This window comes from Electrophorus electricus, chromosome 10, assembly GCF_041902795.1.
Source record: "Electrophorus electricus isolate QZ-2024a chromosome 10, ASM4190279v1, whole genome shotgun sequence".
NCBI classification, from domain to species: Eukaryota; Metazoa; Chordata; class Actinopteri; order Gymnotiformes; family Gymnotidae; genus Electrophorus; species Electrophorus electricus.
This window is the reverse complement of record NC_137506.1, coordinates 17,656,571-17,669,074: the sequence shown is the minus strand read 5'-3', so window position 1 is coordinate 17,669,074 and position 12,504 is coordinate 17,656,571. Positions and strand designations below refer to the sequence as shown.

At 39.9% G+C, this 12,504-nt stretch overlaps 1 protein-coding gene across 2 annotated transcripts in view; it reads right to left on the bottom strand.

The window, feature by feature from the left end:
• Positions 1-12,504, bottom strand: part of nrxn3a (neurexin 3a) — a 255,272-nt gene that overhangs the window by 5,959 nt on the left and 236,809 nt on the right. The window lies entirely within an intron of this gene.

Genomic DNA, 12,504 nt, shown 5'->3' with positions numbered 1-12,504 from the left:
TATTACTCCCCTTTTGAACTTGACAATCGCTCACATTCCATTTTAGTCAAATATTGTATCATGAGCTTTTACAGGTCTGATGCACCCCTGAACACACTGGTCCTATTGCTGTATTGAAAACACTTTTTTGTGCAGTCTATGAGTCAATAACCTCTCAAAGGTACAAATGAAAAATGTAATGTAGTGGCTTATACGGTGAGTAGACGAGATTGTTTTGATAATCTCTTAAATAAGACAGCAATTTAACAAGGTTTTTTTGAATGATCTTTAGCATGGTCATTGACATTGATCATGTGGTGTTGTTTTGGCAAATTAGTACATGAGAACTTTGGTTCTAGATTATGTGATGCAAAGCATTCTCTCACTTTTTTTGTTCCTTGGACACTGCATTTTGGCAACACTGTTCCTGAAAGCTGATGATAGAATTATTATAAATGTTAAGAGGAAATGTTGGAGAAAGTAGCACACTATTCTTGTCTATTAATACAGACCTGCCTACAGGCACTCATTTATGTCAAAGACAGACTGGTGTGTGAATGAAGACCACTGACGAAAGGAACCTGTTTGTGGTTGGATGAACAACCACGCCTCTCTGTCCATACCTAAATGACTGTGCCTGTGGACATGCTGAGGTCAGCTCTCTGTTTCACACTCATCATTTGCATATTCAGATATACTACATTTACTACATTTGCATATTTAGTGCAACCAGCTGCTTTCATACAATAAGGGGGAAAAAAAGGAAAGGAAAAATAAAGCTCAACTCTTGTTGCTTGTTGTACGAGTTTTTCTCTTCCCAGTCCGATATGGTTCTGGAAAATTTACAGTGAGGGCTTGGATGGAGGGAGGGAGGAAAAGTTAGTGGAAGGCTCCAGACAGAGGCATCCCTCGGGTGATAAAAGTATGAGAACAAGAGGCACATCCATTCACGCGAATGGCTTCGGCGGCGGCTTCAAGGAGTGGGGGAGTGCTTGTGTTGATGTTTCCACTAAAGCGATGTCTGCTGACATGCCCGCAGTGACGGGCCTGAACTTGCGCCGCACTATCAAGCGGTGTGACGCAAAGATCCTGGATGAACTGCTGCACCTATGAGGCTGCCAGTAACCATACAGCAAAGGCTCCAGGAGAACATGTCCTGGGGAAGTGGCACAAAACGGAAGCGCTCGTCACGAGGCGGCAGAACTAGCGTGGAGGAACCACTGAGGTGTCATTCATGGACTGCCTGGGCCTTGGAAAGCACAGCGTAGCGCTTTGTAATGGTGAGGTTGCCAAGATCACGGATGGCGGTGGTAGGGCAGCACCATACAAGCTCACTCCGGGAAGGAGTATTGCAGGGTGCTTTTTAGGGACTTATGTCTGGTAAACAGGTGCTGGACGGAATCCTAAGCGGCTCGTTAAGAAGAGTTCTCATTTACAAGGACGGAGCCCTGCTGAAGTGAGTGGAAAATCTGCTCACATTTATTCAGTTACAACGGGGACATAAAGCATAGTAATGGCTGGAGTTTGCCAAATCAGCCTATATAAATTAAAAAAAATGTTGATGCAAGCATTTAAATGTATGTGTCTGCCTTCAAAAGATAAGGCATTTATACTTTTACTTATACAGTGGATTATTTGATCTGGATGTCCACTGGCTCAGTAAAATTAACCCATGTCTGGTAACAATTTCTTTTAAATCATCTCACACTCTCCTCTGGAGATGCCAAACATTTTATTTGTTATGAGACCACCCTTTATTCTTATTTGGAAATATAAATCTATAAAGAAGAAAAGCGATTCAGCCTTATCCCAAAAAAGCAAACACCCAAGGCTGGGCCAGAATCTCTCATGCCTGTCATCAATATTTCCATCTGAGTCTGACTGAATCAACCTGAAACATCCCCAAAGGTGAGAGAAATATATAGAATTATTATAGAAAATGACAGAACTCTTGCCGTGCTTTTCTCCATCCACCTGCTTCACTAGTGAGCTGTGTCACCATCCTGGTTTTACAAATGAAGACAGCTACACTTTACAATGACTCACACTGCACAGATTCTTAAACATAACATGATTAGAAGAGCAGCCTTTCTTTCAATGCATGGTCCTGATATCCATCCCCCTGTTCGACTTAAGGAAATGGAGCTTTATTAGCGAGCTGTATTTCCAGTGTTTGCGATGACTGCCCTTCGTAGCTCTTCTCTGTCCTACTACAACACCTGATCATTTTGAGCTTCAGGAAGCCTGCAACGTGGCAACGGGCTCCTCTATCGCTGCATGTAAACATACACATGAGGGCAACACACATGGCGCGAAATTAAGTTGGCTCGGAGAGCGCAAGTCCGACATCAGTATTCAGGAAAATATCTCAGTTTCACAGAGGGTAGTGAATAGCATTCTGGAGAAGTGCTGTCTGAGGTCCGGCTGTAGTAAGAGCCCGTTCTTATTCCAGCCTCTTATTCCAGCCTCGGAGACTGAGTATGGGCTACTGGTGCACTTGACCTCCAGTCCTACAGATAAGGAATCACCGAAAGCAGCCTGTGAGTCACAAGAACATTAGAGATATTGGAACACTAGTGAGGGACTGGCCCAAGGGAAATACAGTTACATTACGAATGAAGCAGCCTACGTCAAAGAAAGAAAACTGTAAGCAAATGAGCGAAATATGTTTAATAATTAAATATTTTAAGAAGCAGGCTATATAATGGAGTATTAAATGCATTGTTTAAACTGTTACGTTATGCTTGTTTATTCCTTTCATATTGCTAAATAGGGACCTCTAGTGTTAAATATTCACGTAAAGGCTAAACCACTAAGCAAATAAACTTCGCAAGTCAAGTGCATGATGTCACATGCCAAAGCACTCCTATCGTTTAATGTATTTTGGCTTTGCTTTTGAATGGTATGCCTTTGAAAAGCAAAATAACTAACCGCTGAAGCAAAGTAAATGTTGACAGTGAATTAGAAAATGTCTGGAGTATTGCTGCTATTTGTCTGAAATAATATTCTGATTGTTCAGTATAGGCAAAGCCTCATGACTAATGAACCTCAGAGATTTTTATTGTGCCTTAAGATTCTGAACACATTTTTCAGAGCCTCTTTGATGGCATGATGGTCTTATTTCTATATACAATTTACTGTGTCATCAGATGATATAAATTTATGCTCAAGCTTGATAAGTATGCGTGTTATGGAACTAAAGTCAATGGCCAACCAAAGCTTGCTTGAAAGATGAAAACACCTTCTAATCTAGTTTCTTCAATGAAGGTCTCTATTCTAGTTTCTACAATGAGATTAAAGACCTTGTGGTGCATAGAAAATTTAGATTAAAGATGCCGTGGGTTAAAATAGCAGTATGGATGAGAAGAAATAAGTTACAGATCACTGCAGTGACTGACCGAGAAATCTCTGTAAATCCGAAGTCACTTTTCAAAAATCTCATCACATTTGTAAAACATATTTGGCAATAAAAGAAATAGATTAGACATATATATCCACTTGACAGTCGGTTTCATGGACTAGCCTCTGCCTCTTACATTTCAACTCCAGGTGTATTCTACTTTCCTCACAAACATACTTAGTTGGATCTAAAATATTAAGGTCAGATATTATTATTAAGGTCAGACTGATCTTAATATTAAATATTGAAGTTTTACAGAAACAGAAATTAGCATGGTAGAAATCGCATTCAGTTTCTATGACAACAACCTTGGGTTAAATTCCATTTGCGTTTTATGACAGACAAAACAATGCAAACAAACTACACGGAACACAGCTAGAATAAACACAGGCAGCGTAAACATGACAGGCTAGACCAAATACCACAGGCAGAGCAAACACAACCTAGGCATGGAATCACAATGACCAGCAGCCAGACTGAACAAACACAGGGTATATATACACAAGCACAAAGTGGGGACTACGGCGACACAAAATGAGGGGTGTAACTAACAGAATGACAACAAAGGAGCACATGGAAAAGAAACCAGGAAGAAAACAAGCATACAAAAAGGAGACAGGACACTAGGAGGGGCCAATCGTGACACCTATGAGAAGAAATAGTTATTCTCTTTTTGTGCTGCATTACGTGTTTTTTAATTACTTGTCCATGGTGTAAAGGATCTCTCACAGCACATTCACCGCTGTCAAACTACTGCACGACAAACAACAAAACCAAACAAAACGGATGCCCACTCACTCGCTAGACTTCTCAGAAGTGGCTACACAGTAATCTGAAAAGATTTAGAGGAGGTGCTGCGATGCTTTTTTTAAATTCCTGAACTTTAGCTGTTTACTAGCTGTATAATTAGCTGTGTAAGTAGCTGCTGGGTAATGTTAATGAAAAAACCCATCCAGTTTATGGAATGTGGAATTTGTAATATTTGTAAAGTTACCATTTAAAATGAGTGCACTCAGGGGAGGGGGGTTGTTTGCTATTATGTATTTCTACCAGAGTTCAAAATCACCAAATCTACTTAGTCCAGCTTTAAACGTAGGAATGCACCAGCTCCAACTCACACTAAATGGTCTACTATTGTATAAATGTATGACATGTGGAGGCTCATCCTTACAGCACACACTAGGAGTTTACCTGGGGCCATTTTTAAGTTTAAAAAGCATTAAGAAACCATTACAACCTATGGTAACCATTTCACAAAAAACAAAACAAAAAACAAGAACACCCCAACCCAAAAAACTCAATCCCCCTTCAAAAAATAAAACAAACACCACCTCCTTCTGCTTTATTCTGCTTCCAAAGCTATTTTTCCTGCTTCTAAAGCAGCTTTAACCCCAGTCAAACTGGGATTCTAATACAAATTTGCTTCTCAGGCAGTTTTTCCACCTCCTATGACCCTACAAAAAACCCAACAACTTAAACCCAGCAGTAAACACCTACAACTAAAAGTTCTGTCATAGGCAAAAATCTTTAAACATTTTTACATTTTATTACATACAATCCTGACCAGCTAAGCACTGTATTTACTGGATAATTAGAACCAATGAAGTCATCATACTATAAATAAGGTGAGCTCTAAAGAGCATTTGAAATTGTGTGACTACCTACAAAACGTGCAATATTTTATAACAATTGTGTTGATCGTCTGTATGTAGGTCCAGCGCTTATCTTCAGTTTTGATATTTTTTAATCATATTACGTTTCATCAAGTTTTGCAGAAGAATATGTGAAGAGAATATTACTGGGTAAATTCTGCTTCCTTAGAATATTCCAGAAGAGCAGATTGCAGCGTTTTCCTGAGGGAAGTCCTCCCCCTCAGCTGCTCCAGCCACAGTGTGCTGCATAACACAAGCGTGTAGGCAGCACATCTAAAACAACTCTGTGTATTTAGTGTTGTGCCATGCGACCCTAGACTGTCTAAGCTTAATAATACAGACACCTGTACAGTTTCAGAATTCCAGAGTTCCCAAATGCCACATCTCTGCTTAACTGGCATACTCCCATTCCTGCTCAAATTCATGGAAGCGTTATGTCTGCGTGCCTCATATTGTGCCCTGTTGGAGTAAAGAATCTTACAGTGCATGTTCATGCAGTTGCATCCTGGAGATCTGTACTGTGAACTGTGATGTTTGCACACCATTAGCCTGCTTATGGCACTAATAGCACTGCACCTCATGTACCTTGTAGTGCAAATCTCTGTGCAAGGCGATTTCCAAACGCGCCAAGGCAAAATCCTCTATGTGACAAGTACTTGCAAATAAAGTCATTCTGATCCTGATTTCCCTTGAGCTTCCCCCTCCTGCTCCTGGTTATCTGCTGATTATGGGAACTGTTTTTGCTCTATTGGAGATTCAGACTTGCCCTGATGATTAATGGACCCCCCCATTGTATCCAGGGAGGGTTTGGGGTGAGTGGGGGTTGAGTGGGGCTGGTGATGGCGGTGTGCGGAGACAACTAGCTATGATGCAACCGGCTTTGTAGAATTAAATTCTATAGCACAATTCAAATGATATGAAGAGTTTATACGTTACATCCTGCATTTTAATAGGCATTTGCATTTGTAGACTAAACACTGAGCCTACATAACAGTTATAGGGTATATGAGACATAACAATTAAAATAAACATGTTCCAACAGAAGGTGTAAAAACAATGTTAAAAGTGGTCTGTATTTTTATGCTTGTCTATTAAAACATTAAAAACTAAGCTAAGCAGGCCTCAATTAACAACAAAAAGGCAGGCGCTACAATTACAACTAAATAAAACAGAAACAAAAGTTCTAGTAGTAAACAAGCCTGTAGGTCATCCATGCTGCTTAATGAGCAAAAAAGAAATTAGGCTATTTTTTAACCCCACAAGAATATAGACCTGTTATTCAAGGCTGTTCATCAGGAAAAAAATAACTACCTGCTTGACTTCCTCTGGCTTGTAAAAGCTGTAGACAGGGCTAATAATGTATTTGCTAAACTGGACAGTTGGTGACCTCATGCCTCAACCTCACAAGCTTTTTCGGACCATCACATACGTTAATGAGAAGTGGGTTGGATTCTTTTACTTCTCCTGCTAGATGAGCCAGTCTTTCTCTCGATGGATTACTGTTCCGCCAAAAACAAAATTTAAAAAATGTACCTTTAAAAGAGCAGCATTATTTTTCTTTCAAAACAGTTAATTTATCTTATGCCACTTGCAATTGTTTATTATGAATACAAAACCACTATCACAATCTATGCAGCCCTGCTTTTAAAAATCTGAACTCTAACCTAGCACACAGGTGCCATCCGACAAAGTCAAATGGATTAAATTAATTCATTTAGATGTGGAACAGAAATTTGGCACTATTGTAATCTTCAAGTATAAGTTTTCTTTTTCAAATACCACAGAATGCATTAGTGACAAACCCTACCCTACCCTAACCTGACCTACCCTAACTACACTATCACCTAAACCCTTACAGAGCCTTGTACTGCATGAGGAAATCAATACTAGATTCATCAGAGCAGGGACATTCACCACTGAAACATGGAAGGGACTGTTAATAGTTATTAAGAATTTTATTTCTAGTTGTTAAGAAAGCCCTTAAGCGTGAGGCCCGTGCTTGATTGTTTTTGGTAAATGTGTTCTGTCATATCTGTAAATTCCCTTTGGTCTTTTGTTTCTGACTTAGATGTCTGCATCCAGGGTTTAGGGTGTAGGGTTAAGGGTGAACAGGCCAGTGTAGGGTTAAGGGTGTACAGGCCAGTATGGGGTTAAGGGTGTACAGACCAGTATAGGGTTAAGGGTGTACAGGCCAGTATATTGCTAAGGGTGTATAGACCAGTATAGGGCTAAGGGTGTATAGACCAGTATAGGGCTAAGGGTGTACAGGCCAGTATAGGGTGTACAGGCCAGTATAGGGTTAAGGGTGTACAGGCCAGTATAGGGTTAAGGGTGTATAGGCCAGTTTAGGGTGTACAAGCCAGTATAGGGTTAAGGGTGTACAGGCCAATGTAGGGTTAAGGGTGTACAGGCCAGTATATTGCTAAGGGTGTATAGACCAGTATAGGGCTAAGGGTGTATAGACCAGTATAGGGCTAAGGGTGTATAGACCAGTATAGGGCTAAGGGTGTACAGGCCAGTATAGGGCTAAGGGTGTACAGGCCAGTATAGGGTGTACAGGCCAGTATAGGGTTAAGGGTGTACAGGCCAGTATAGGGTTAAGGGTGTATAGGCCAGTTTAGGGTGTACAAGCCAGTATAGGGTTAAGGGTGTACAGACCAATGTAGGGTTAAGGGTGTACAGGCCAGTATAGGGTTAAGGGTGTACAGACCAATGTAGGGTTAAGGGTGTACAGGCCAGTATAGGGTTAAGGGTGTATAGGCCAGTTTAGGGTGTACAGGCCAGTATAGGGTTAAGGGTGTACAGGCCAGTATAGGGTTAAGGGTGTACAGGCCAGTATAGGGTTAAGGGTGTACAGACCAATGTAGGGTTAAGGGTGTAACCTTTACAGGCCAAGGAAGAAGATACTCTCTGGTACCAGTGCCACCACCATACTTCACAGTTTAATAATTATGGTCTGCATGACCTGTAATAAACTCTGAAGAGCACTGTGTGTTTGTAATCAAATCTGCTCGCTGTTACTAAATGCTAAGTAATGCAAAAACAGTTAACTCAAATGTATATATATATATTTTATTTGCATAAGATGAACATATGAATTAAATATTTGTAACATTGCATAACAGTCCTGGAATCAAGTGAATAAATGTCAAATTGCATCTAAGCCTTTGAATTGACAAATAAGCAACATTAGGATAAGATGTAGGTTCAAATAGAATCTAAACATTTCAGGTAATATAAAAAGAAGAATTGAATTAAATTAATTCTAATCTAAATTTATTCAGTATTTTAGAAGCACACCTGCATCAGCTGTTTTTTAGAAAATAGTCTACATCTTGATTAAAATTAAAGTTGTACTATTTAGTGGGTTTAAAAAAATCATATGCTCAGCACAGCATCACAGCAACTGAAAAGTACTGGATGCCTTCTCAGTGAAATGAGGCCCTCCAACTGCGGATGAGGCTTTCCCACTGGAAATAAAACCCTCCCACTGGAGATGAGGCTCTCCTACTGGAGATGAGGCTTTCCCACTGGAGATAAAACCCTCCCACTGGAGATGAGGCTCTCCTACTGGAGATAAACCCTCCCACTGGAGATGAGGCTCTCCTACTGGAGATGAGGCTTTCCCACTGGAGATAAAACCCTCCAACTGGAGATGAGGCTCTCCTACTGGAGATAAAACCCTCCCACTGGAGATGAGGCTCTCCTACTGGAGATGAGGCTCTCCTACTGGAGATAAAACCCTCCCACTGGAGATGAGGCTCTCTTACTGGAGATAAAACCCTCCCAATGGAGATGAGGCTCTCCTACTGGAGATGAGGCTTTCCCACTGGAGATAGTGCCCTCCCGTTGTAGATGAGCTGCTCCTACTGGAAATGAGGGCTTCCCATTGGAGATAAAGCCCTCCCACTCTACAGTGAGGCCTTGGAGAAAAGGCCGTCTGATTTTGGAGGTCCTCTGGCTAGCAGTTATGTCCCCTTTCCTCCTCTGGCAGAAATCACTGCAAATGGAGGTAGGGATATAACTGGCATTACATGTGCTGCTGAGAAGAGACAGTGAAGACTGTTTCTGAAGACTGACAGTGAAAAGCCTGATAGTTCTACCTCACACAAGGGAGAGTGACTAAAAAGCACACAGTTGATCGCACGGGTGGACTTCATCTGTGTGTATTAAGTTCTAGAAAGCTATTGGCTGTGTGGTATGTGTGAGTTCAGTACATCCTGGGTGTATGTTATCCTGAGTTTAATGTGTCCAATCTGGATGCTGGGAATCAAATAAGGGTTGGTCCGGCGAGAAGGGTCGAAAGATCATTTTGCTGGCCTTAAGAATTATGCATAACAGGCTTGACTGGAACTGGAACATCATGACACCATCAGCCTGTAGCATTTTGGTCTTTCCAACCACAGACTCAATACAAAAGCACCTCTTGTTCTCTGACGTGAAGAACACATAGGCTTGTTATTCCCATACAGACAGATTTGATTTTGTTTTGCATGAAAATGTCCTTAGATCATCTCTTGGAGGCATCAAAAGCTAAGCGATGTTGCTATAATCTGTTTGTCTTGAAAGGGTAGGAGGCATTTACAACAACTACATTGTTTAGTGACCAAATTGTTCTGTTTCACTTTGTCATTGCAGGGGGTGTTTCTGAGAAGTGAAGCATTGAACCAAGACAATACAGCAGGAGGGTGTCCGCAAAGCACCAGGACATCAGTGCCCAAAATCCCCCTCCGCATATGCACTGATCCGATGCACATAAACAAGCAGACTCTAGAGGTCGCTGAGTGCTCAAAACTCCAACTCATTAGATCATATTTTATGAAGCCTGAGATTTTGTTTCCATATGTTGAAAATAAGGCCATTTGGTCTTCCACATATTTTTAAGTTTAACAATAAAATCATTAAGATGTATGTACAGGCAAGATGTTTACTTTCACATTCAGATTAATGCATATATGCATAAAAAAGGTTAGTCACATTTGTTTTTTAAATGAAACACAATAACGGGCTAGAAAATAATAATTTCATCAGTATTTTTTGTCCATCACAACACATACATTTTATAGAAATTTGTCATATGTTTAGAGAATAAAGTGCCAGAATAAAGTTTAGAGAATAAAGTGCCCAAGATATGAGTTATTTAATTTGAAGTTGCACATGAATTAAATCACATGTAGACACTATTTCTTCCTTATGGAAAAAAATATGATTTTGAATAAAATATATTAATGAAATAAAGCCACATAATGATATAGTAGTACATGTTACAATACATGTGCATTTCCCAATATATTATGTATTATATGTTCCTTGCAATAAATATAAATATTTCTTAGAGGTATATCAGGGGTGTCTTTTGCTTAAGGTTAACAATAAACTATACTGACCATGACATAGTTGTTTTCACTTTCTAATGAGTGATTGCATAGTTTTAAGTGAAGGAGAGTGGATTTCTAGGGAGTCTACTGTAGAGAACCTAACGCCAGAAGACTGCTGAGATTAATGTTCTTACACTGCCAGTGTGCCCCTACTTCAAATTATTACTGTTTTTAAAAAGTTAAATTAAAACAAAGCAGACAAATGGTAAATTAAAACAAAACAGACAAAACAAACAATCAATCAAGCAAACAAACAAACAAACAAACAAACAAACAACCGCTGCACATTTACTATGGTGAATTAGTTCTGGTGTGTCAGCTGTCAAGCTTTGAGTTATGGGGAGTTGTATTGATGAGGTCAGTGCTGTCAAAACATTTCTCACATGATCTATTACACCTTCTGTTCTGACTCCTCTCTCTCTCTCTCTCTGTCTCTCTGTCTGTCTGTCTGTCTGTCTGTCTGTCTGAATACTAGGAACTGCAATAGGGAAACCCCAATTCTTCACTGTTCATCATATAACCCTACAGCAGTCAGGGACAGTTCCTCCTCCTGGGTACTGGTAGTTTGTCTGCTCTCCTGAAGAAGATCTTTAGAACTGTGGAACTTCCACAGATTTCTAATGAAATCACAGCTTCAGTCAGACTGTCTCTGGAGCCACATAGACCACAGATGGAATGATACCGCTATGCGGTTTTATTTGGGAAAGATCATATTTTAGAAGCCAGTGTATCCATCTATTTCTCGGGTACTTTGAAGTGAACATTAATTTATGCAGGACTGATGCAGTTCAATAACGGCATGGGCCATGTGTTCTCTTTGGCTGAGAACAGTGGCTCTAACTTGAAATACACTACAGTAAGCAAGGAATATGTGGAAAGTGTAAGGAACCGTGGAACTGCATAAGCTGGCAACTTTGATCAATTTCTGAGTACCAGTGACTGCAATACATTTAACAAGAGGTAGCTGAGGCTAAACCTGTAGTAAAAAATAATTGCATCTGCAACAGAAGCTGTTAAATAATTGCAGCATCACAAGACTATAGTAGGTCAAATCTGGCAATTTATACATTTATAAAGGTCTCTCTTAGCAAATCGGAACTAGTTATTAACCATTTTTCCTTATAGAGACTTTGAATTACTGTACACACAGAGAATGCAAGCTGAGCACCACTTCCACAAACACTTAAGCTGAGGGGAGTAAGGCCTGTGCACTCACTATTAATGAATCTATAATGAATTGAAATTAATATTTCATTCAACCTGAAAGAAAGATTTAAATGATTCCATAAAGATTTGCAGCAGTGTTGCATATTGCATTGCTTGAGCAAAGATATTAGGCCTCATGACCTTGGGTACTGAAAGCCATTGTTCTGCACTTCCATGGGAGGTTGTGATGCCAGACGAATAGAAAGTTTTACAGAACACATATCAGCAGGGAGAGAGCGAAGAGGTGTGGGGGGCTTTGAAACATAACACCATGTAACATCACCTGTTCTACCCATAGGGCTGTGTAACATGATCAAAATAAATAAATAAGGTAACTTTTGTGTCCTTTTGACAAATCAAAACGAAAGTGTGGGGAGATAAAAAATTACTAATCATTTGTCATCCAAGTCCCATTTTATGGGTGGATGCACTGTCATGCATAATCCTGATAAATTAGTTTCAAAGAAGACTTGAGAGAGAGCTCCTGAATCACTAACAGGATCTTACTTCAGTGTTACATTTTAAACATAATCCTTTCATGAGCGTAAAAAAAAAAAAAGCAGAAAACACAACCTATATATGTTAAGGCTATGTCAAATAGATAAGTAAAACAAATCTTAGAAAAAGTAATATTAGAAAAGTATATATCCAGAATATTTACTTATATTAATCAAAGTACTTTGAGAATCGATCATCAAATGCACCTAAAACCCACACGATGTGGTTAAAAGTACTTTTAATGGCTCCCTATTTGTGACTAGTAACAGCTGATAACCTGATAAAAAAAGCAACCTTAAAAAGCCCTGATTTCAAACGGGAAGCACTTGTGAAGAGAGTGATGTCCACACGAAGACTCATGGCCTTACAAAGGCTGCCAAGAGAAGCTGTG